This window comes from Chrysemys picta, chromosome 24 (genome assembly GCF_011386835.1).
Source record: "Chrysemys picta bellii isolate R12L10 chromosome 24, ASM1138683v2, whole genome shotgun sequence".
Taxonomy (NCBI): Eukaryota; Metazoa; Chordata; order Testudines; family Emydidae; genus Chrysemys; species Chrysemys picta.
The window spans coordinates 6909743-6933056 of record NC_088814.1 but is presented as its reverse complement, the minus strand read 5'-3'; the positions used below and the strand labels follow the sequence as shown (position 1 = coordinate 6933056).

Here is a 23314-nt window from a genome sequence, read left to right as displayed (position 1 = left end):
TCTGGTGGCACCTTAAAGACTAACAGATTTATTTGGGCATAAGCAGTGGTTTGCAGTGTTTCAGTATTTAAATAGTGGCCCCAATTCCCCATTGTCCTGTGCCTTTTGTAGTAACACCAAATTGTATAAAATGTTATCAGATCAGACTGCTAGCATTTTATACCCACTTTACCCTGGATTACATGAGTGCAGTGGTGAGTTGGGCCAGTAACATGTCCTTTTTTTTTTTTCTAATGTGTCAAACTATTATCAAAGCATATGGGGAAACAAGATGACCGTTCTTTCCAGTAGGCTTGCACTCTGCCAGAATCACTCTTCAACAAGATGGCCGCCGTAGGAGAAGGCTCAGAAATGCCGGCTGGAATTGAAAGCTTATTTGAAAACTCCTGTCTTCAGTTTATTTATGGTAAAACAAAACCCGCCCCAATCTTCTTTCCTTTGGAACTTCTAGACTTACGCTGAGCCAAATGGGTTGTTTTCCTTCAGTATCTGCTTTTTCTTCCTATATTCTGCCAGTTACTAAACAGCTCTCTCTATGTAACCTATTTCCTAATTCATGGGGTCTTAAGCTTTTTCAAAATGAGAAAACCATCTTAATAGAAAAATTGTCATTGGAATCACCTTGCCTCTGTGATAGAATAACATTCCTGTGCCAAATATAGCAGTTTACATGGAAAAGTAACATCAGGAAAACATTTAATGCATGTTTAACTTATTCTAATGCAATTTAGTAGCTGAAAACAAAGCAATCCAACACCAAGTGACCAGCCAGCTGCCTGCAGGCCACCAGCTAATGCTCTGTGGATCACAACTGGTCCATAGATAAGAGTTCTAATTACAGAGGGTCTCATACACTAGTTCAGAAGCCATGTTTCCCCCCACCCCAGGAATGTAATGCTTACTCCTGCTGTTTTTAAATTCATTCTCCTAAGCAAGCCATTGTTCTGTGACTATTAACACTTTGCATTTAACGTAGCCCCTCTTCTCAAGGGGATCTCAAAGCATTTTAACAAACAATAGTTAAGCCTCTGAGGTAGGGTAACCTTTTTATTGTGGTGCAGTGACTTTTTTTTCCCCTCATTGTGAGTCAATGGCAGAGTTGGGAACAGAACACGTGAGTGGGGATTTTTAGTGTCTCATTCTATCCACGGGACAGCATTCCCACACTGTTTCCCTAGGCAGACCCTTTATCTTCTGAATCCATGCATTATCTGGCATCGATTCCTCAGTGCTTGACTGGTTTCCTCTCACTGGTGCTAGTCTTTATTCATTTACATGCTCCCTTACTGAACTAGCAATGTTTGACATCAGTGATTCCTCTTAAGTGAATTTATTACTTTCTGCCGTATGATAATACGTAACTTAGTGCAAATTGTCTGTTTCATAATATCTCGTCTTACTTTTATTAGGCATTGATGGCAAAGGTCCCACTGAATTCAGTGTGAGCCGGATCAGACTCTGAAGTAGCTTAGATGTGTGGCGAATAATCTGTCAAAGCCTCTAATTTAAAAAAATAACATCAGTTCTGCTGTTTGTACATTCACATGGTTTGATGTAAAACTGCCCACTAGTGAAAAGCAGCCATCTTTGGGGGATGGGGATAGAAGGCAGGTAGCCATTTTATGTAACAATGTAGAGTGAGTGAGAAGAATTTTGTTCAAGGACACTGAGGGAAAGCCTGGTTCATACAAAAACATACCCTTTGAAGTTTCACTCAAAGATCAAGACCTTAAAACTAAGCTTTGTCTCCCTCCCACCCATAGTAAACAGCAAGGAATTTACTTAATCTCATTCAGGACTTGTCTGATAGATCAGAATGGTGATATTGTAGCGGGATCTGTTCATTCTGAGAGATTTCCAGTTTGTCAGTCCCTCCAGTGAAGCTGATAGACTCAGAGCCAAGGAGGGGGAGATGGAGTTGTGTGGTGTTTTTTTTTAGGTGTGACTCAGGGCAATGAGAGGAGGAAAACCTGTTACACACAAATAGACGCTCCTACACATACAGACTATAAATACTGAGCACAGTCCTGAACAGACTGTGCTTTTTAAAAAGGCTACTCTTTGGGAGAGTATTGACTAGATCAGCACTTCGCTTCAGATACCATGGGACAGATTTGATAGATTTTGAAGCTCTGATGCAGCATTTGCTCTTCCTGATGAGGTAGCTGGGGCTCTGCAAACAGAGAGATGGGTGAGAATGGTAGTTGGCTGGCTGCAGTAGATCTCTGCAGTAGATTAGTTCTGCTTCTTGACTGTTCAGGATTGGAAGGTTACAGACATTACAACAGCAGAATTAATAGAAACCAGCAGATAGAATACAATAAACAAAACTTGGGTTCTTAACCTTGGGCCCTTTAGCACTCACAATAAGATTACATCACTTCTTCTGCTGTTTTACAGCATAGCATTCAGGAACCTCTGTTCTGAGGAGATGACTGCATTGTTCAGCTATATTTGAGCGCAACATCCAGGATCTAGCACATCAGAAAAGTAACTGCTTTACCTCCGCCATTCTCAGAGCTGTGGCAGTGACTTCTGGAAGTGCAGCAGCTCTTGAAGAGGTCCAGAATGCACAGCATGTAGACTTTTGCTTCTGTGACAATAGACACACACCTTCCATCCTGGTCTGATTTGATGAGATTGAGGTGAGATTTTAAAATAGCTGCAGCCCTCTGGCTGGATAAAAATTAGTTGTTTTCCCATTGTGGAGTAATTTAAAACCAACTGTTTTTAGCAGGATGCCAAATACTGCAGCTGTCAGCCTTGTTAATTATCAACTCATCCCACTCCTAACCATCTTCCTTCCTTACAGTTCTTTTCTCCTCTTCTTGGGAAGCTCTGCCTAAAAGTCTTAGAGGTAGTAAGTTTAGAGGCATTGGCAGAACGAAATAAATCATGGCCCCAGGTAGGTAGGGCACTGTAGCTATGTCACTCTAATCTCATAGTGTAGATGCTTTCTACAGTGACGAAAGGGTGTTTTTTTTTTTTTTTTTTCCCCATCACTGTAGGATCTCCATCTCCCTGAGCAACAGTAGCTAGGTCAAAGGAAACAGTCTTTGGTCAACCTAGCTGCATCTACACCAGGGATTAGCTCATCATAGCTACAGTGCTCAAGGGTGTGGATTTTTCACATCCCTGAGTGCTGTAGCAGTGTCAACCTAACTTTTAAGTGAAGACCAGACCTAAGAATCTAGGGGAGGAAGAAACAACTTGGTGGGGAAGACTGGATCAAATTCGGAAGATGATCTGGGGTAGTGCTTCTCCTCAAAGTAGCAAAGCTAAGCTGCATCCCACTGCAGCCTGCAAACACCCCAGCTGTATTTATAACACATGATCTGGTTAACTCAGGCACTGGGAGACATTTGTATTACCTCTGTTATGCCAGAGTGAAACCGCATGGAAACACCAGTGCTGAGGTGGCATGAAGCGTGATAGTTTTCGATTTGTGTGTCCAGTTGTAGAAACTGTTTGAAAGGCGAGTTTGAATTTTCACAAGGTGTGGACCAATTAAATGATCAGGGATTAATAGAAGGGTGATGCTACCAGTCAAAAGCTGTGACAAGAGAATGCGGTCACAGTTGCTTCTATTCAGCGTTGCTAATTCCATTCTTCACTGTTTTCTTATGATGGAGCTGTTCTCTTACCCATGTGCCCTCGTCGGTTCCTGCTCCGTTCTTCTTTCTTGTATCTTGGCGCTCCCAGCTGACTTATGTGCATCTCCTGTTCCTTTGACACTATTCCATGTGGACCTTGATAGTTAAGTGTAGTTATTTCCAAGGCCAGTGGTTTGCTATTGAAAAGGCTTTGTGTACAAAAAGGCAGAAACAGCCTAGAAGAGACAGACAGATTTTACTCTTAATTTCATACACACATTTTGAAGGGGTGGGGGGATTCTATGTGGTCAGCCAGGAGAACAGGCTCAGGGACTTTCTAATGAACAGGGAGTTAAGGTACTAGTGTGAGGTCTTAGGAGAACCTGTAGAAACAGCATCCACCAGAAGAGCCATCTGGGAATATGTAATATAATTTTTCCCCTGCCGTCGAGAGAGAGGTGCTGTGAATAAGGGCCATAGTGTGTCCTTCTGGGAGAGGCTGGAACTAGAGTATTAATAAATAAAATAGTATCGTCCTCATCCTCTATGAATTATTTGTATTCCTGTAGCACCTAGGAACCCCAGTCATGGACCAGAACCCCATGATAGTACTGTAGGTGTTTTATAAACACAACAAAAAGAAGGCAGGTTTGAGCTTCCGCACATGGCGATCCTAAATCATTCCTGCTCATGATGGGATAGGATTGGAGTAGATGTGAGCTCCCACGCAATTGGTGCTCCTGCATAATTTCTTACAGTACCATGTGCTAGGAGAGGGTAGGCCAGTAGTATCTGTGAGCTTCCAAACAGGGACTGATTCTACAGTACCCATAGTTAGGAGTGATTGGACTAGGAGATTTTATGGGGATGGCAATGGGGGTGTATGTGTGTGTGTGTGTGTGTGTGTGTGTGTATATATGTGTGCATCTCCTGTTCCTTTGACACTATTCCATGTGGACCTTGATAGGATTGTGTGTGTGTGTGTATATATATATTTCTTTTAAAAATGTTAGTAACAAAATTGTAGCTTATATTTCATCTGTGCTTCAATTAAAAGATTCATTCTATGCGTCTGTCATTCCTTCATTAACTGAAGTATTGCAACGTACACCTGCACACCCTCTGAAAGAGGGTTCTTCTTGAAATAAGATGATTGCGCTCAATGCAAGTGTTCTGTCCTGAGTGTTCCCCATGCAAATTGAAGCAGCAAGCCTTGTGAGAAGGGAGATAGAGGAAGACGATGAAGAGCACTGCTCTGCTGTGATATCCACTAAAGGAGGTCAGCTGCTCACTCCTGTCACATAATGTTTTCTTGTCTCCAGAAAGGTTGGAGGGGAGCCGAGGCTGCTTTGCCACCTCACTCCTTTCCCCCTCTCTTATCTAGTTAAGCCACAGCTTCCCAGGCTCTGCTGCGTCTACATGAGATATGTATACCACACCCGTCTCGCTGCACACCAACCATCCCCTCCTGGGGAAGCAGAAAAATGATGTCTGAAACCATTAGACTGAATCTGATCCCAGGGTGGGCTAGGACAGGATTACAAGAGCCACTCTAAGTTTTTATATAACAATGTCTCTTGGCCTGAAGTTTGATCACATAGCTTTCAGTTCGGACTAGGACATAAAACTATATGTTGCATAATAGCTTGCATACAAAATGTGTGAAATAGAACTACAAAGTTCAAATGAAAGCAAGAGCAGGAAAGATGATCCCAAATTATATTTGAGAATTAAGGGGGTGGGTGGGGTGATGGAGTAAGAGACAAAGAGGTAGTGAAAGGCTCTTCTAGGCAGTGGGAGATGCAAGGGAGAAGGTCCTTGCACCTGAAGGAGTGAAGGAATGGAGAAGTAGATTTTCAAAATATCTCAGGACCAGATTTCCAGGTGTTCAGCCCCTACAATGAGAGGACCAGATTTTCAGTACCCAGCAGCTCACATTGTGACACTTTTTTGTGAACAGATTTGCAAGAGAACTCTGCACCCAAAATCCAGAGCAATGGTGAAAATTTGGCTCTGATTGTGGGTACTGAGCTCTCTTTAAAACCCTGGCCTACCTGAGTGGAAGGGGTAGGGAGGGAAATAGAAGTGAATGAATCCTGTGTGGAAATAAAAACAATTCTAAAGATCAGTTCTGCAGTCAGACGTATGCAAGCAGACTCTTGCACCCATGCAGAGCCTTTGAGTTTACATGTGAGTGTAGGAAGTCTGCCTGTCTGGATCTGATTTGCAGGATTGGGTCTTATTTTTGTACCGAATAGAGTATTTTCAAAGAAAATGAGTTCGCTAATTCCAGCTATCAGACAGTAAATGGTGAAAATTGCAGAAAACTGGTGCGAAGGTGTTGTATAGTGAATTAAGTTTAAAACAATAAGTGAGGCCAATAGCAGAGAAAGAAGCTATCCAATATAATTGATAAGAAGTTTATGCTGATGTGCTATGTCTCAAATAATTCCTTACTTTAGAACATTCAGGGTCCTACTTAAACTCTCCAAATCCAGGTGAAACCCCGCTGCAGCTGCCATGCCAACACTTAAACTTTGTGTACTGCAAGCCACCATCACGTCAGAGAAGATGCACCAGGCACAAGACCATGAGTACATGTGAGTCTTGCATACCTGTCTATGACATTATGGAGTAGCTACCCTGCTTTGTTGTCCCTCTGTTGTGGTACCCATGGTGTGTTGGTTTGTCCACTGCCTAGAAGCTCTGGCAGTACCCCCATACAAGATAGTTTGGGGGGGGGAGCGTCTGCATTTTCTGGCTTTTTTGAGGTTCATCCAGTTCATTAACGCTGTTTTGAACATATTTAAAATGTAGCTTAATTTCCTGTGTGTATTTGTTTCTATCTTTTTTCCTTAGCGGATCCAAAGAGAGTAAGCTGGGAGTATAAAGCAGAATGGAACCAAATTCATCCACTGCAGTTGACGGTTACACTAGGGTCTGAATTTGGCCCAGTGCATTTAACCACCTTCACCATGTTCCTGTGATACAGCTTTTAAATATTTTATAGGATTTGGATCTGTTGTGATTTTTTTTTTTTTTTAAGCTTGTAGATTTTGAGATGCCTGGAATGCTGTGGCAGGTAGGTGATATCAAAATAAAATATATTAATAATATGGGGCCTAACTTTGAGGTCGTCTTTTTTTTTTTAATTCATTCCATAGGATTTGACCTATGTGTATTATCACCATGTATTCACATGATGGACTAAAACTGGATCATCTTGGATTTTCTCTTATTCTCTACAGGCGGCCCAATGATCCTGTTTTCCCCCCAACCTTTAACCCTTCCATTATTATTGAAGCCCTATACTACAGTGATCTCCCTTTAGGCAGGGGGTGGGGCACTGGATGGGACAATCTTTGGAAGCTACAAGTGCTGCTCCTTCATTTAATTAGAGCCACTTCCAGAATCTACACTCCTAGGGGCTTGATCCTGCAAGTAGCACAGTATCTCCTGGAGATACCGAATGCAGTCAACCCATTAAAGTCCATTTGAGTTGAGGGCACCCTGCAGATTGGAGGATTGGCATCTAAAGAGAAAGGGTATGATCTCTTTGGCAACAGGAGCTGGATTAGACCCTAAAACCTAGACTGGGAGTCAAATCCTGGAGGTACAGAACATCATCACTAATGGCTTGTGTACCTGGCACTAGCATGAGTTACTCTGGTTTGAAAGCAGCATAAATTGCACTAGTGCAAGCCCTGCTGTATGCTGGTGTAGCACATCTACCTTGAGACTTTGCATCAGTGCAGCTCTGCTGTTGCAAAAATTGCTAATGTAGACAAACCCTAACCTATCACTTAAGCCCACATGGCTTTCCCTTCCTTGCCTATACCTGCTTCTAATTTATCTCTGTGGCATCTTTATAAATCCACAGTAGCTACTTGGCTTTGATTTTTTTTTTTTTCTTTTTCTTTCCCATCACATTTTTTAAAGTGATATTATTGTAGGGGAGAGGTATGCTGAGATAGAACTCTTGGATTTCACCTGAAAGAAGGAAGAAGCTATGGTCCATCTAGTAGGGAATAGTATTAGTGAAACTACTGTTAACTTATTAAGGAGAGTTTTCTCTTTTTCTAGTTTAAAGACAAACCATGAACATTTCACTGACTTCAGGGGGGGCAGAGTTAGGCTAAAACTGAGTGCTTTTGCAAACCTCAGCCTTGCACTGAAAGGCACTAAGGGACCATGGACCAAACATGAGGTCAGACATTAGGAATCCTGAGTTCTAATCCTGCCTGCTAACTGGTTGCATGGCCATAAGCAGGTTTAAACCTCTTCCTGCCTCAAGTTTCCCCAACTGCAAAAGAAGGCTAATACTTAAAAGCCTCTCTCACAGGGATATTGGAAGAATAAATATTTGTACATGGCTTTGAAACTATAATTACTAAGTATTTTCATTAGTGACTTGTTCATAAACACGCTTTGCAGTCACTGAGGATCCAGCATTCTTCACGCAAATTATATCACCTCAAAGAAAGTACTATAAGCACTTCAGGCAATTGTTAGAAATGGCTAAGTTATTTGACGTGGATGATGGCATAAGTGTGTTATTAATGGACTGTTCAGTCAAAAACTGTAATAGTACTCTAGAAGATGGTATCTTTGTATCCACTTAGAGATGGATTTCATGCAGTTATGAAATGTTGCAGCAATATTTTTGTCTTCTCTTTTCTTGTGAGAAAAGACTGAAAGTATGTCCTTTGATTTCTGTTCTTGCAGAATATATTTTCCATAGGTAATATCTTTTTTTAAATTGAGCAACCCATCCCCTACGGGTCGGTAACAGCCTAAAAATTTAAAATATTAAGCTATATAAGCAACTATACTTGCTCCCCCTCAACCGTGATAGCTTTTATTCTAAAATTTCAGAGGTTGGGACAACTTTCTTCATATTGTGTCTGATAATTATCAGGACCACCTAGCAGTACACTTTCCCTCTTTAGCTCTGACCTATACGATGATGCTCTTCTAGCTAGATCCCAGTACTGGCAGTAAGAAAACATGCTGTCCTTGAAGAAGCACACTCTCTGTGAAGTAGAAGATGGATGCTGCTGCAAATGCATCACATGGCATCTTGTGTCAAGAAAAATGGATTGTTACTTCTAATTGTCCTGTAAAATAATTTCATTTTTTTTAAAAAGTCTAAAAACTGAACCTGTTAAGCTACCTCGTTTTCTTTTCTTCTCTTTTTCCCCCCCTCACCCCCCCTGCCTTTTGCATGTAGATAAATCAGGAGCTGGGCATCTAAATGATTTGGAGGATTCCTGGAAGAGGTGAAAACCTAAGTCACAGTGTTCAAATCTGACCTAGCAATGACTGAAACTTGGTACTTTCTGACAGCTACTCAGTAAGGCTCACAGGCTGGGAAGTGAATGGGGAATGCTTGCTGTAACTTTACTGTGAATAAAGGACTTCAGTCTCCTGATCTGACATCTCCTGGGAACACTCAAACTTGATAAAAATGAAATTAAGTACACGTGTGTGAACACTTATTTCTTGTGGTCTGATTGAAGATGGAAAGATAAATTACAGCAAACTTTTAATTAATATCAACTGGAGTAGTGCACCAGAACTAATATTCCTTGTAACAATAAAAATTAAATTCAAGCTTTTTAGTCCTGAGAGCTAGTGGTCCATTTCAGCTAAACTTGTTTATCATCATAGTTATTTCATATGGTATTAGGAAACAGTTGGTATACCCTTCATTTAAATGATCAGGCACCTATTATAGGTTAATTCCTGAATCCAGAGGAGTCTTAACTATTTTTCTATGCTCCTTTTATTCCAGGTCATATAAGAACCATTGTTTAACTGCAAGCTCATGGGACCCTATTATAGTGAAATGTTTTCCTCACAAAAGAGGTTCAGTGTAAGTAAAGGTTTTGCTGCCCTAGAAATAGAGGTCCAGTACACCCAAGTTCTGAATAAGATGGTGTTTCTGTTCAATATTTGGAGAAAATAATCATCTATGCTCATATGTCATCAACTGTGCTCAAACCCTTTATCAGTGAATCACTTTGGACACAGAGAAAAAAGACCAAGTTTCTTGTTAGGTGTGCAGTGTGGCAGAAGTGTTGCTTTGTCCTGCTCCTAAAGTAGTAGTGAATTAAACCTCCGCTTCCCTGGTCTAAGAAACTTCCACAGTAGCGACCTTGATGTGCAGTTCACTTCACAATTTTTTAAGGTGGTGGCACGTCAGCCGATGAGCTTTAGTAACTCTTGTTAGACAATGGTCACATTCTAGCGCCAGGCGCAAACCAGGAGTCCTGACTCCCACCCTCTACTAACCACCTTTTTGTGAAGGGCTGAGAGAATATAGTGTCTATACGTCAAAGCCTACTAGGTGTTTTGTGTCAGCGGCTACATCCTGTGTGTGCTCGGCGCAGGCAGGCCCTACCCCAGCGAGCTTCCCCCACGTGCTCCTGGGGTAGGCCTCGCCCTCTTGCCCCGCCGTAGCTGGCTCTAAAAGTGAAAAAGAAACTCGGTCTCGCCAGGGAGGCTGCGAACCAGCCGGCAGGCGCTAAACCACAGCGCTCACCTGATCTACCGGGGGGGGGGGGAACGGGACCCAGCATCGCCTGCCTTCCTGATTGGCACTGGGGCGGGGAGTGAGACACAAACATGTCCTGCGTTTCTGATTGGGGCTTGGAGTGAGGGGTGGGACTCTAATTGGAATGCCGATTGGCCGCCGAAGAGAGGCAGGCCTTCCGCACGCTTCTCCTTTTCTGATTGGTCTCTGGTGCGTTGCCCATCTGGTCGGGATAGGAGGGGAGTGCGATATTATCATTTCTTGCTCTTCTGATTGGACCCTGCGTAAGGGGCGGGGCCTTCGCAGGTCTCCTCCCTTCTGGGCAATGCTCAGGGCGTGGCGGCGGCCCTCCATTGGCCGGGGGGCGGAGCTGGCCGCCGCCGGGGCCCAATGGGCAGCGGGGTGCGTTGGTCAGCTCGGCCCCCGAAGCGCTGATAAGTGGCAGCGCGGGGGGGTGTCGCTGGTTACTGCCGGGGCTCGCGGGAGGAGGCGGGTGAGGTCGGGTCGGAGCTGGGGATGGCGGGGGCTGCCGGGGCCTCCTGCTGCCGGGGCGGAGTGGGGGGGCTGCAGCCGCTCAGGGCCACCATCCCTTTCCAACTGCAGCAGCGCCGCGGGGCAGGCGGAGACGGCGGCGGGCAGGTAACGGGGGCCGGGGGGGGCGAGCTCTGGTACTGGTGGGGGAATGGGAGGGAGTGGGCTGGGCTGTCGGGCGCGTAACGAGGGGTTGAGGGGCCGTTGTGGGGGGGAGGGGGAGAGAGCTGAGCGAGTGGGGGGGGGCGTTGTGAGGGGGGAGGGGAGAGAGTCTGAGCGAGTGGGGGGCCGGTGTGGGGGGGGAGGGGAGAGAACTGAGCGAGTGGGGGGCCGGTGTGGGGGGGGGAGGGGAGAGAGCTGAGCGAGTGGGGGGCCGGTGTGGGGGGGGGGGAGGGGAGAGAGCTGAGCGAGTGGGGGGCCGGTGTGGGGGGGGGGGGAGGGGAGAGAGCTGAGCGAGTGGGGGGCCGGTGTGGGGGGGGGGAGGGGAGAGAGCTGAGCGAGTGGGGGGCCGGTGTGGGGGGGGGGGAGGGGAGAGAGCTGAGCGAGTGGGGGGCCGGTGTGGGGGGGGGGGGAGGGGAGAGAGCTGAGCGAGTGGGGGGCCGGTATGGGGGGGGGGGGAGGGGAGAGAGCTGAGCGAGTGGGGGGCCGGTATGGGGGGGGGAGGGGAGAGAGCTGAGCGAGTGGGGGGCCGGTGTGGGGGGGGAGAGAGCTGAGCGAGTGGGGGGGGGAGAGAGCTGGGCCGGTGGGGGGGAGAAGAGACCATACCCTGGAGCCTCCGCTCCAGCAGCGGTTAGGGCAGGCCCCCCCGCCCGGCCACAGTTCCCCCCGCGCCCCCGCCTACGGGTTCTCCCCCCACCCCTCCCCCGTGTCAGTTGGGGGGGCCCCCCTAGCGCGCGCACCCACCCATCCGCCACGTGCTACAGAACCCAGCTGTGCGTGACCGGCCCTCCGACGCAGCACCCCCTCCCGCAGCAGCACCGCCGGGGCTGGTCGGGCCCTGGGGTGCACCCCCCCAGCAGTGACCGTAGCTCCCACCCCTTTCATCTGCGGCCGTTCCGCTTCCTGCTGGGCTGACCGGCTCACCTCGCCTCTCGGGGTGGACGGTTCCCCGCTGACAGCTGGCCAGTAGGTCTTGCCCACCTATTCCCATTTAGGGGCCCGTTTCTGTCTATGTGTAGCCAGCCTTGTTGCCAACCCAAGTTCTTCTCTTGCACGTGCAGTAAACAGGTGTGTGGGATGCATACACTAAGACCTTGCAGGGGTAGCACCGCGAGCAGACTAGGGTGGGTAAGAGTCAAACAGCTCAAGATTAAAGGAAAAGGAGCGGCCTATGCAAGAAGTGGTGGGATGTCAGAAAAGAAGATCTTTATTTTGGCATGCAGTGCTTTACAGGATATGGCACTAAATAGAGCAATTTGGAGAGAGACAGTTTATAGAGCAGACTCCATTTGGTGGGATTTACACAAGGAAGAAGACCAAAAGCTGCATGTGAACAAAGCAAGGCCCTTTCCCCACCCAGTAAAGCATCTTCAGCTGTACTCCTGCAGAGCCCAATCTATCCTTTAGGACATATGGCAAAGCACCTTGGCTGGCTCTTGCCTGAGGGTTGAGATGGAGAGGCTTATACTTTGGTTGCTTAGGTAAGGTAGAGTTTTGCATAGTGTGCTACTGTTTGAGTTGTAGGTGAGCCCAGAATCTTTGCGGTGAGCTGGTTTTTAGTGGTGGGGAAAATAGCTTACTTGTTAACAGGCAGTGAGTGTGTGATAACATGCTTAACGTCCACTTCTAGAGCTGGATCAGGTTGGAAACATAACTTCCTTGTATTTATCGACTGGTACTGGCTTGGTTATGGTGACATAACTCTACAAGTGCCTCCAACTCTTTGCCTTCCTTTTTAAAGATAGGAAATGGAAATAAGGTACCTTCCTTCACAGGGATAGTTAGGAGGATTACTTAATGTTTGTAACAAGAAGATGAAAAGCTTTATTAAGTGTGCCATTATCAACTTGGCAAAATGGAGGACAAACTGAGCAATGATCCCACCCAGCATAGGGATCAAAACTTGTTAGCTACATACTCTTCGATGGAAGGATCTGTATGCTGAGAAAGGGAGGAGGAAACAGACATATAGCAGAGAGCAAAAAGGTAGGATTTTTCAAATTCATATTATAACAGTAACTGGTGATCTTGGCTTCCTAGAACCTCCATTCTTGGTGTCAAAGTTAGTTTCGAGTTTAAATCTGAATTGTAGCAGCCGCTTTCCTGAAGGGTGTGGGTGGAAAGCCCCTGCATCTTAATCTAAACATGCTCTCCAGTTGATTAAATGTACAGCTTAGTCTCTTTATTCTAACCATATCCTCATTCTGAGCAGAGTGACTTTGGCCCAAGCCATGAGTATATAGCATTCAAATGGCTGATGCTGCGGCTCAGGCTTAAACTGAAATTATATAATGGTGCAAGTTACTTTTTTTTAAGAGGGAGGTAATTTGAATCCTTATCAAGTACTGTGTCAAGGGAAATAGTATATTGCCTAGAGCTACAGACAGTTGAGGCTTGTTTTCTGTTCCCACCTCTGCAGTTGACTTTGAGAAAAATCACACTGCTGGTTCCTACATCTGTAAAATAGGGATATTTACCCACCGTTGTAAAGCACTTTTAGATTCAAGAGGGAAGTTTTTTCAGCGTATTAATGTAAGAAAAGTACATAAAATGAGTATGTACTTGTGAGTGCTTTTTAAATACAAGTTGAGTGGGTGGAAATGAGAGTAATGAGAACCTGGAATGGGTGAGATATGGGGGAAAAACACTGCGGGGGGGAGGTGGATTTGGGATGAGAAGCAAAGATATAATGGAAGGTGAACAAGAGCTAAACTAACTGGAAGATATTTTTGACTGCATTAAAACCATTCCAGTAGATGCGGTAAGTTTAAAATTCCATGTGAGCATTCTAATTACATGCACAAATAAGGAGCTTTCATCTTTGGGCTCTTGCAGTCCCTTCTGCACATTTGCCTGTTTGAGGCAGGGGAAATTTGTTCTTTGCCTTTGCATTATAACAAGGTCTTTGCCTTATTTTAAGATGGCTTTAGATCACAATTAAAAGATGCTAAATTGAAAGCTATATCTGGAGTTGAACAGCACATCCAATGCTGAGGTCACTTGACTTGATAGAGAAGCAATCATTTAAATTCATTTGTACTATAAACCATAATGGATCCCAAAACTGCATTGCCGAGGTATCTCAAGTCTTTTTTTTTTTTTTTAATCACTAAGTATAACTTTTTTGAGGGGCTTATATAAGCTTGTGGAAACGTTTTTCCTTCCTGTGTGATTGCTGATTTATTTGTAGGGTTGCTCATGAGTGCTGGGCTGTTGCTGAAATCTTCCTTACTATATGAAACACTGAAAGAGCAGTGCAACACTTATTTTGGACTAAACACAAGGATTGCATGGGCTTTTCAAATAGTAAAGAAGGTTGGTCAAATTTTGGCCTACCAACCTTGACAGCATCCTTTTGAAATGCTTTTATATCTGGTTTTATGAATCAGTTCTTACATCTACTTTAGGGTGGGTTAGAGCAATCACTTTTGTAAAGTGAGAATGAATGGCTGTCCCTCAAGTGTTGTGCATTTCATTATTTGAGGCTTATAGTACTAGTTGTTTTTCCTGCCACTGTGAGGATTAGTATTGATCAGAGAAGCCATTAGCGTATTTTGCCCAATTTTCACTTGAAATGAGTTCATGAAATAAACAGCACATTTCTTTGAGCACTAATCCCCCTCCTCTATGCTGCCTCTACTCTGAAACTGAAATGAAACTGCTGTGAATATGGCAATTTATCATTTGACAGTCTGAAAACGTACAAAATTAAAGCAAAACATTATTGAGAAATTAGGACCTATGTAGGCTAGCTTTTTCTGCTGGCTGCATTATGGAGTCTCATTGTGGCTCTGTACTGCCCTGTGACATGGCATTAGATGCTTATAGGTTTTCTGAGGGTTAGAAGGCTGAAAATCCACTGACAGTATTCAGAAACAGGAATTGCTGGTCTTCATTTCTTCCTGGCTTTGTGCCCTCACTGCTCAGGCTCTGGCAGCTTGAATTTTTCCTCTTGATCTCTTTCATGTACAGTTTGAGATGTATTTAAATTTCCATTGCTGTGCCCCAGTCACTGTTCATACAATAAGCTTCACTTACTATTTGTACGTGTGGGAGCTACTGCAGTAAATTGGCTGTGGTTTAACTAAAAACTCTATCAGTGTTTCCTAACTCGAAAACTTTCATTGCAATCTTGGGATCTCAGCCCTGAAATCTGTTGCTATCAATTTTTTTTCCTCATTCCTGTGCCCTGGCTTATTGGATTGGCTCATGAGCGGCTTGACTGCTGGCCTGCTGAGGTGGGTTACTCTTAAAGAGCTGAAGCCCAGCAGTTTCTCCAGTACTAGCTGTGTGTCTTTCCATGGCTTCAACTGACGCATGGAAAGACAGTCTGCGAGCCAGTCTGATTCTGCAGCTGCTCTGTTCACAGAAAATCCTGCTGAAATAAAATAGGGAGCAGCTGTTGAATCTGCCCCTTAAAGAGCTTCTGCTAAACTGCATAGCTATTCTGCAGTGGAGAAGCCAGGAAAACAATTCCGCGGCGACTAGGGTTTGTTGTCTTGGTGTTCAGAAGTCTTCGTGCTTTGAAGTTTATAGTGTGTGGCAATGGGAGGTAGCCATGATGGTTTCGGTCATCCCTTATCTTGTCAATGGTGTAGCTTATGCTAGTAAGGTAGGTAAATTACTACCCTGTCTTGAAGAGCCTATTCAGATACGGGCCAGACCTCTACAGTCTCCTTTTACACCAGTTAGAGGGCTTGGAGACTGCTGGTGCTATCAAAATTACATAGGTTCAGTAACAGTCAAGAGCCTATATTCTCACCAAGGTGGAATCAGCTCTTTGGAAATTTTTAGGTTTATTTTAGTTCACTATAGACAAAGCTGTGCTGTGTGAAGCTTCAGTTTCCCCCAAAATATATTCCGAGCTCCACATTAACTGGAAAATTTCTCTTAGTATCCAGACTCTAATCTCCACAGGGACCTATGAATACATTTCTACATGCTTCATGCCCTTGAATCTACTGGGATGAGAACCAAGCAGTCTTGGCTTTCTGGAGATCTTGCACCAGATGGCTTAGATTTGGCTTTCTAATTGTCTAAAGTAAATTGTTGAGGTCCTCTGAGCTTTCTCCATGCCAGACTGACCATTGGAAATGGCAGCCGCTTTAAGAAAACTTGGAACTTAATGTATGTGGCAGCATTGGTGTACGTGGTGCTTTATGAATGCAAGTGGACCAACTACCTGCCCTGCTGAGCTTGCAGTCTAAATTAGACAACACATAGGAAAAAGGAGGGGATGGATCAGTGCACCATAAAAGCAAAGCGACTCCATAGTTGTTTTCTTAGTAGTTCCAGTAGTGATGTTAAAAATAACAAAACTTTTGTTTATACTGTAATTTAAGCTGTGTTAAAGGGTCATGTGGTGAATCGGGGATGACTGGTTAGTGGTGCACAGGTGGTCACAAACTGCATTTTAAGGGGAGTCTTGGAGGAAAGGGAGGACATTTCTTGATCCACTGGAGGAGACACTCTATTATCTAGGGAGTGGCATGAAAAAAGTGCATAGTGGGTGGAGGGCATAAGAGTCAATTATTGGTGGCAGAGTGTAGTACATGAGGGGGAATAGTGTGAGATGAGTAGAGATGCAGGCAGAGGGTCTTCACCTGTGCATGCATGTAGCTGTGGTTGGGGGACGGCATTGGTTAGGTATGACTTTTTGCCAATTTCCATACCTCCTGTCAGCTTAATAGAGACTGTATTGGTAAAGAATTATGGACATGATCACTTATTGGTAACTATTCCCTTCTCACCAGGACAAAAAAAATTTCCTCTGTCATGTAGTTTATAGAATTGTATAGTGTTCTTTAACTTTTCAGGAAGTTGCTATTAACTGAGGTGACTCATCTAACTAGCATTTTGTAGCTTGCTCTCTGAATTTGCCTGTTCCTGAGATGCCAGATCTTTTTCTTGCTGCGTAGATCCTGCTAAACCAGTGAAGAACTGAGAGAATTACCAAATCAAGATTTATCATGGCATCAGTGTGAAACCGTGTCTGGTGAATATTCTAGATTTAAACTGGTTGGGACACGGTTTCATAAGCGGTTAAGTCTGTGTAGGCTTGGCAGAATAAAAATGTTGTTTAGGAGGAAAATGTCTGTTTACCACTTGAAAGCATTGTGAATGTACTTTGTCTACACGGTATAGCTAGAGCAGAGCCTGATAAATTAATGTCTCCTCCTCACCTCTGTCATAGCCGTTCTGAAATGAACTTGAAGGCTGCGTATGAAGGCTTTCACTACCAAAATAGTGGCCCAGGTGTTTGTGGTTTTGCTGTTCTTAGGTTTTCTTTTGTGCTGTTGAATAACTTCCCCAGGTGCATTTATGCAGGGATGGTCAGAGTGGGGCCCACAGCCTACCCCTCATCTTTAATATGTACCTGTCCTCTGGTAAGGAATTGCTTTGTGGGAGTGATTGCTTAGATCCAGTAAAGCGTTGAATGGTGGAATCTGTAGTCTCCATATGCTGCAGCCATCCTTTACTTTAAATAAGGAGTTGTGGCCAATTATCTGATCAGTTTAACGTAGGTTGGCTAAAAGTTATAGGTCCTTGAAGTAATGGATCTCCTGCTAACTCTGGCATTCCCTCCCAGGGATTTCTGGACTTCTGGAAGACATGTGAATGTGATGTTGATACCATGTTGAGCAAGACTGAGGATCTTGTTGCTAGTAATGATGGGAGTAACTTTAGCTGCCTTCAGTATTCAATTTCTTGTGTTGTTGGTCTGATTTTTTTCCTCAAGTGAAACATGTGCATGTTGGCTGGTTATATAGTAAAGTTTCACATGCATGTGTTTAGTATGTATGGAATGAATCATTCCCTGTGATGGGAGTAAGTTGACTGGTTTCATTCAGCAGATCTTGGATTCCTGGGTGAGTCTATGGTTGTCTTAATTGGCAGCCTACCTGTAACCCTGTGTATTGGATGAGAGATGTCTCCGGCAGGATTAACAGGTCAGGTTGTGTCAACCATACAAAAACAGGAGAATTAATCCACTTTCACGCCAAGTGAGAAGATAGTAATTGTAGGAGATGTAACTCAAGACACTATGAACTCATGGGATGAACTTCAGTAATAATAGAGCCTAACTTGGATTGTATTGTGCTATGTCATACAGCAAAGACCCTTGCACAGAAACTCTGCTCTGCTCAGCTGAATTGAAGGAATAAAGCTGAACTATTCCTTGCAAAAGTCATGGGACATCCTGCTGCTTTCCCCTCTTAAGGGCTTTTTCAAGGGGGTGTGGATTGACAGGATTTGAGGGATTTGGGACAGGGAGGAAGTTGTCCAGAAACTGAACATCCTTAGGGACTGGATTGAAGATGGGAAGATCTTGAAGTTAATATTATTGCTGCTGCTCTAGACAAAAGCAGTTCATCTTTGCCCTATGCAATCAAGTCAGTTCTCTTTATCTTCTATAAAGTATGGCTATCTACAGTATAAGGCTCTGACTTGAGGCCAGATGCAAAACACAGGTGGTGTAATGTTAAGTGTAGAACAAGTTTGTCATGAGCTGGGTAATTAGAGCCACTTCAGGGTGTTGGTGTCTTCAGTTGATATGGATCATACCCTCACTGTAAACTTGCTGCTCTCAGCTGGCTTGCCTCTTTACAAGTCTGGGAACGGGGAAATAAAGGATGTGATCACATCTGTCATTAATTTTGACTTGTATTGACAGTTCTGTATCAAACAAGCTGCTCCCTGCTTTAAAATTTTGCTTCTATTGGATAAATTTGAGATTAGTGTGCCCCAAAGGAACAAGATGGCTTTTGTGGGATCTCTGAATTGCTCTCTTGAGATCTGGGTTTGTGTCTTTACATTCTGATGGAAAAGAAAGGATCCAAACAATAGAGTTTCCGATGGTCTACCAACACATTTCAATAACATTGCTTTGAGTATGATACAGAGCCGGAAGCACTGGAGACAGTAATCTGTTAGGGACCGGGACTGTAAACTCTTAGTTCCAGGGACTGTTTTACTTTGCATTTGTACAGTGTCTAGTATATTGGTATTCTGATCTCAGTTGAGGCCTCTAGACTCTACTGTAACACATTATAATACATAATAAAATAACTTTTCCTGTGGCAAGTAGTTGGGTACAAAAACAAATAATCCCAGTTTAAACTAGTTATGTTAAAACAGGGGTGGGCAAACTTTTTAGCCCGAGGGCCACATCTGGATATGGAACTTGTATGGCGGGCACTGAATGCTCACAAAATTGGGGGTTGGAGTGTGTGAGGGGGTGAGGGCTCTGGCTTGGGGTGCAGGCTCTGAGGTGGGGCCAGAAATGAGGAGTTCAGGGTTCAGGAGGGGGCCAGGGGGTTGGAGTGTGGGGGAGGATGAGGGCTCTGGCTGGGGGTACGGGCTCTGGGGTGGGGCAGGGGATGAGGGGTTGGGGTGCAGGAGGGGGATATGGGCTGGGACAGGGGTTTGGGAGGGGGGCAGGGGTGGGGTGTAGGCTCCGGTGGCACTTACCTCAAGCAGCTCCTGGAAGCAGCGGCATGTCCCCGCTCCGGCTCCTAAGCAGAGGCACAGCCAGGCAGTTCAGCGTGCTGCTCCGTCTGCCGGCGCCTCCCCTGCAGCTCCCATTGGCCATGGTTCCCGGCCAATGGGAGCTGTGGGGGCAGCACTTGGGGCGGGGACAGCATGCGGAGGCCCTTGGCTGTCCCTACACATAGGAGACAGAGGGGGGACATGCCGCTGCTTCCAGGAGCCGTGCAGAGCGAGGCAAGCCCCCGGCTGGATTAAATTAATCTCGAGGGCTGGATTAAAATGTCTGAAGGGCTGGATTGCGGCCCTTGGGCCCTAGTTTGCCCACCTCAGTTTAAAAGCAAGCTGACCTCATTGGTCACACTTCCCTTTTCCCCAGATTAGCAAAGCCATAACAGAGATTTTGGTAACATATTGTGTGTTGTAATTCCTTGGTTTTTTTTACTTTTGCACTGGTGTCATGCTATAACTTGTAAACTTCTGCTATGCTTCCTACTCTGAAGAATTTACTTGCTGGCTTCGTGTTGGACACCAAAAGCAGCTGGCGAAGCCTGGAAGGTTTCTTGCATGTTTTTTCTGCTTGTTTTTAACCTTAGAAATATCAGCAATATCAAATCTGGTCTGTTTTTTACTGGAATATTTCCAAGGACCCAGAGGATTGAATGGGTATTTCCTCATCCTTTAGTCGAGGACAAAGTTGAATCTTAGTGATCTCTACTCTTAACTGTTTGTCAGGTGTTTGGTTTGTTTTTGTTAAACCTATTTAAAATAAAAGTCTTTAACAAGGACTAGAAATTGGTTCCTCTCAATTGCTCAGGGTTTCATTTCTGTATTTGACATAATCCTACTAGATCTCCAGTCATCTGTAATCTACTAGGTAAAAGTGTAAACAAGACCTAAATTTCAAATGGAAAAACCTGTTTCTGAAGCAACCCTTATATGGTCCATATAAGGTAACAAGAGGGTCCTGTGGCACCTTTAAGACTAACAGAAGTATAGGGAGCATAAGCTTTATGCTCTAATAAATTTGTTAGTCTCTAAGGTGCCACAAGTACTCCTGTTCTTCTTTTTGCGGATACAGACTAACACGGCTGCTACTCTGAAACCTGTCATATAGGATCAGTAACCCTCCTGTTCTTCTTTGCCAGTTCAGAAGTGCTGCATATATGCACTAGGATAAGTGATCTTCTTGCTTGAAGCCCCTGTTGAAGAGTGCCTTCACACCAGACCAGGCCTGAGAATGTCCATTGGAGCCAAAGATTTCAAGTTGGAGGATGTTGAAATACTCCAGATTGGTTTTTGTTCTAATTATAAAATAAGCTTTAGAGAATTAAGATAAAAGGTGAAAAGTTCAGCTCATTTCCTCCAGTAACTGGGTGTTTAGCTGCAGCCTTGGACCCTAAGTAACTTGTGTTTGTGTTCAGTGGAGCTGCTCCTTAAGGCATGCATTGTCTTTGGATTTGATTGAGTGCCACAGAAAAGCCTGAACTTCTAGTATTCCTTATTGAATAATTTCCTTAAATTACATCTGCAGATGGCTTTTTTCCTTGGACAGCTTTCTCCAGCTGCATTCAAATACAGCCTGTAACTAAGGAAATGGTTACAAAGACTGCAATTTCTTTAGTTTTGCTTGCAGGCCAGATCTTAAAACTCCAGGCACTTTAGCGGTGCCTACAGGAGAAGTTGATTTGGGTCATAACTAATGTCAGTCTAGCTCTCTAATCTGGTAACTCCTCTTGTCATACACTGCTCCTTATCCTTGGCTATGAGTGAAGGAAAATCCTTTTCCATAAGGTCATCAAGGGACTGCCTCTTTCAATGCAAAATGGTAGCCTAACCACCTGATTCAGCCTATAAGCTGGATGACTGGAAAGGCTCTTGCATGTTTTTCAGAGGGTTGCATTTTGGAGTTGGCGGTCTTGAAACTGTGTTGGAGTTTGGAGTCTGGATGTCTTGGAACTGTGTGCACAGATCTTATGCAAGAATTGGAGGGGTACTGTGGTTTAACCTCAGCTTCTGCCTAATCATCGGAAGATGCAGTGGATTTCAGTGCTCCCAAGGCTGTGCAGTTTGTATATGTTTATTGAAATGGAACCAAGGGCTATGAAATGTGTAACTGGTGTGTGTGTGAATTTACCCTGTTGGTTGTAAATCTTTTACAAGTAAAAGGATTATAATCCTAAAGGTGGAGGAATAGAACCGAGGCAGAGATGTAGAACATTTACTTTGCAAGGAGATGTCCTCTTAAAGTAGAAATGTGTGCCAAGAGTTGTGGAAGTTTTCATCTAATTGTGCTACAGAGAAATGTTAATGCTAATTGTTGGGGGTGGGGATGGGCATTTTTGTCCTCTTCCTAAATCCTCCTGTAACCTGGTGGTTTTTAAACTTTCACTACCATGAACAAACCCCTTGGCTGAACTTTCTTCCAGTTCAAATTATTCTCTTCTCTACCTACTCATGTATGTTGTATGGTTGACATAAGTTATCAATGGATGTCTCACTTGACTTTATCCCTCCTCCATATTTGTGAATATAGTCTTCCTTTTCTACACTTATGTTCTGGATAAAGCGGGCTTTTTCCCTGCTAGAATCAGCACTACCTTACTGTTTTCAGCTCTTGGAACAAGGAGATGCCTCAGTAGCTAATCTGCTCCTTATCTTGCATCATGGATCCCTTTCTTCATACCCAGTTCAGTGTATATTTCTATTTTCCAGTACTTGGGAGTTCCTCCAATACTATTGCGATTAGGGGCTTATTAGTACCTAAATAGCTCTGCCCTTCAGTGACTTGAACAAGAAGCCAATATCTTCAGCATGCTCTCTTCTGGGGGCACTTACAAATGCTCCTTTCGTTTCTGGTACAGGCGTTAGCTCTGCCCTTTGTCCCTTCCATTTCAGAAGGCCCGTCTATTGTCATCTTCCATAGAGACAGCTCTATCTTTTCTGTGACATCCATGTGAGCTTTAATCCTGAACCCTACCAACTTCCACATCTCACCTTGATCCCAGTCTTGACTATTGGCTCCTGACTATGCCCTAAATTCCTGTTAATTTCTTCAGACTAAAATCTTAGGCCTCTCTGTAGAGTTCGCTGTGTGCTAAGCACAGGAGTATTGATCAAAGATTTTAAACTTCTTCATAACTGACAAGTGAAGTTACCGCTTTGCAGAAATCCTAGATAAAGACCTATATATTGCACAATACTAGATTGCTCTCAAACCTTTCGATGTCATCAAGGTGTGCTCTGGCAGCAGTTTGAAGAGGAGGGAGCACCTAATGATATATTGCGGTTTAGCAGCATATGGAATATTCTTATTGAGAGGCATTAAGGGAGAGTGTAGCTTCTTATAGATTTGGCTATCACTTCCAGAATATGAAGGACAAGAGCCACATCTGGGAAATAATAAGTTTGGTTTAGTCTTTGTTCTGATGATAGATGATGCTAGTAGGACTGATGGATGCTGCAATTTGCCAGCGCTGCAGTGTAACTTGAAATGTAGTAACAAATCTTTCTTGCACCTGCCCAGTCTGCAAAATATAAATGCCAAGTTTAAAATGAAAATTGAGAATAAATCTATAGACTCTGATCACTGCTATTAAATGTTCTAGCCTTGTTGGTGACACAGACCTCTATCAATTTAACTATGATAGACTCAGGACAATAGTACGCCAAGATATTGAAATAACTCCATGATGCAACACTGATCACCTTTGTCAATATTAATGCTTTCACTGCTGATCATTGCACTGGAAACATCTAGATAGTGCTTTTATGGCACATCTTGACATTCTGTAAGACTAAGGTAGCAAATATCTGTTGGTATTTGGAGGCCTGATGCCTTCAATTAAAGTGACGTCAGATGAAGTGTCTTCCTGAATGTGGTTTGTGGACTCCTGAGTTTTCTCTAAAATGTGGTCCATTAGACTATAGCCCTCCATGTGTCTTATACTAAAATATAAGTAGGTACAACAGAAAACAAAACTCCATGTAGACTCTTTTCCTTGAGAGA

General features: G+C 44.1%; 1 protein-coding gene across 15 annotated transcripts in view; it reads left to right on the top strand.

Moving 5' to 3' along the window:
* Positions 1-23314, top strand: part of FAM117A (family with sequence similarity 117 member A) — a 52396-nt gene that overhangs the window by 11669 nt on the left and 17413 nt on the right. For 3 of the 15 annotated variants that reach the window (XM_065577361.1, XM_065577355.1, XM_065577349.1), the window contains exons 3-4: positions 6092-6193; positions 6453-6675. The gene's annotated coding sequence lies outside the window, so the exon portion shown is untranslated. Of the gene's footprint in view, positions 1-4650; positions 4873-6055; positions 6194-6452; positions 6676-9392; positions 9469-10510; positions 10768-12077; positions 12805-23314 lie in introns of those variants that run through there. The other 12 variants (XM_065577360.1, XM_065577357.1, XM_065577358.1 and 9 more) reach the window with 10 other exon arrangements.